General features: G+C 36.6%; 1 long non-coding RNA gene across 1 annotated transcript; it reads left to right on the top strand.

Annotated features, from left to right (window-relative positions):
- The first annotated feature begins 7 nt into the window (after window positions 1-7).
- Window positions 8-2,361, top strand: LOC109828645. Its single transcript, XR_002243779.1, has 3 exons — window positions 8-369; window positions 493-616; window positions 766-2,361. It is a non-coding gene; the product is annotated as an uncharacterized LOC109828645 (long non-coding RNA).
- The last annotated feature ends 265 nt before the right edge of the window (window positions 2,362-2,626 follow it).

Raw genomic sequence — 2,626 nt, 5'->3', positions numbered from 1 at the left:
TAGTTCAACTGGTAATAGTTCAGAAGCACCGCAATAATCTCCTCACTGTTGGTGAAACTCAGAGGGAAGAGAAAGCCCTTTAGATAGATTGTGCTTTTATCATGGATTTACGGTTTCATTTCTTTCATCTACTTGTATATTTTAATGCTTGGTGGTGTTTCAAATTGCCTATGAACGTGATCATTTTGCTTTACTTTACAAGTCAATATATTTGGTTTAATTTTCAAACCAGTGGAGAACTACCTATTTTGGTCCTTGTCAATTGCAATATGTTTGAGATTCGGAATGTATCAAAAGTTTGAGCTTGGCTGGAGGGCAATCATTGTGGTTACTCAATGCAGACTCAAGGTCACGTGCCAAATCTACAAGGTAAAAAGGTCATTTTTTTCTCCTTTTAGATTAGCATGAATCTAAGATTCTAGACTGCCCATCTGTTTAAATCTTGAAATTATGGATAAAGATGGGATCTTTTTCATTTTTTCTCTGTGATAGGTGTCCTGATTCAGGTTCATTCTATACGTTGGAGGCTAACACATGTTTGTAGTTTTTGGAAAACTGGTAGAAGTATCTCTCTGACAAACACAATAGAGATTGCAAGTTGAGGGTTTTGTTTCTGGTCAGTATCTTCTAACCCTATAACACATTTCTTGTTCATAAAATGTGTTAACAGCATCATGTTGATTCTTGAAATATCAATCGTATGACTTGTTTCAGCCATGTTATTCCTCCTCCTTTAATAACACTTCTGTCGATATTTTGGAGCAGGTTATGAAGCTGGAAGCAAAGCCATTAAAGAATACTCCACCCTTTTCTCTCAGCAAAGGTAAAAAAGGGCCAATAAGAAGCTAGCACCGTTTGAAAAGGACTTAGAAGTGAAAGTCTAATCATATCTTTGGATTCTATTTCTGCTGATGTGAAACTTGAATTGCCGTCCTTGGCCATGATCATTTCCTCACCCAAAAAATAAAAATAAATAAATACAATGACAAAGATGATGCTGAAAGAAGATTTGTTTTATGATTATAAGCTTGGGCAACTTGTGGTAACATGAAAATCCCTTTGGTCTGCAAGGCCCATTTTTGGTGGAACATGATATATCAACATCAGAATTCTAAGATTTATTCTCTTAAAAGTTGTACCTCTTTGCTATCATTTTCGGCTGCAGACCAGCCACTTGCTCCGATAATAATTATTCTCCTGTCATTTCTTCCATCATCATAAGTACATTAATGGGCGTTTTGGTTATTTACAGGTATAACTACAACTAAAGCTACAAATTGTTTGTTTCTTTTATAACTAGAGTTATATTGATTTGGTTACCTTTTGTTTTAAACTAAACAGTCCCTAATTGTATGGTTATGCAAATTATTAAACTAAACAGTATACCGACAACTTGGGTATATATCAGGGAAACTTATTTTAATTTCCCCCCCTCGATTCTCCTAAATCCCTCCTCCCTCGATTACGGCGAGATTTTGGCCCTGGATTCCATCCCAGCGAACCGAAGGAGGTTATGCTGAAAGGCTTCAAGGTATCGAATTGATCTCGTTATCTTTTGATTTGTCGGATTGAAACCCTAGATTTTGAGCTCAATTTTAGCGATTTCGGTTGTGTTTAGGGATCTGGCTGGTGTTGATCAGTTTGTTTGAATTTGATTCAGATACTTAGAATTTTGACTTAGTGTTAGGGTTTTGGATTGGAATTTGGTTGTGGATGATGATGATTGGTTGGGATTAGGGTTTCTAATAGGGGGAGCTAGGGTTTACGAATCCATGATCTGATTATATGTCTCTTACTATTGAATATCACAATTTTAGCAATTTTGATGGTGTTTTAGGGATTTGACTAGGGTTGATCAGATGGTTTAAATTTCATTCGCGATCCCTAAATTTTGCTTTAGTTTTTGGGTTTTGTGTTCAGATTCGTTTATCAGGTATGAAAAAGTTTATTTGGGGCTTTGATCATTGGATCCAGGGCTCGATGTTTGAAGATTCTATCTTGGAAATTAGGTAACCCTTGCTCCCTTGTCCTTCCTCCTATTTTACTTCTCACTTTTTTATCATCATCAAAAGGGAATGCTTTATTTTTCCCTTTTCCCTCATTATTAGAAGGCAATGGCATGTGATCAATACACATGTTGATCCTTGATTTAGCCTCCTTATTAAAAACTACAGAAACATCTGATCGCTCACCTACAACGGTCAGAAGCTTGGACATTTTGCTCCAGCTGGTGATAAGATCAATGTCATATTCTGAAAGTTGATATCCAGAATCAAAACATGCTAAGATAGATTTGAATAACCCCTTAAAACGTATGGACTCGGGGATCATGACACATATAACTAGTAAATTCTTTACGATGACTTTATCGTCGTAAGAACTTGTGTGGAGGGCAAAGACCAAATTTTGCAGCTGGAAGTGTCCGACTGTCAACTCCGTTAACTTGATTCCCGCATACCTTTGCATATCATGATAGTTCTCTCTACAGGGTAAAAAAGTTAAGTGTGTAATAATGTGCGTCTTGTTCGGGTTCCTAAATTCATACCAGCATAATTTGTTTGATGTCTGGTCAAACTTAACGAAGCCCACTAGATAAACATCAAGACAACGAATGCGAACAAAAGTT

Source organism: Asparagus officinalis, unplaced genomic scaffold (assembly GCF_001876935.1).
Source record: "Asparagus officinalis unplaced genomic scaffold, Aspof.V1 AsparagusV1_Un3196, whole genome shotgun sequence".
Classification (NCBI taxonomy): domain Eukaryota; kingdom Viridiplantae; phylum Streptophyta; class Magnoliopsida; order Asparagales; family Asparagaceae; genus Asparagus; species Asparagus officinalis.
This window is presented reverse-complemented; position numbering and strand designations above follow the sequence as displayed.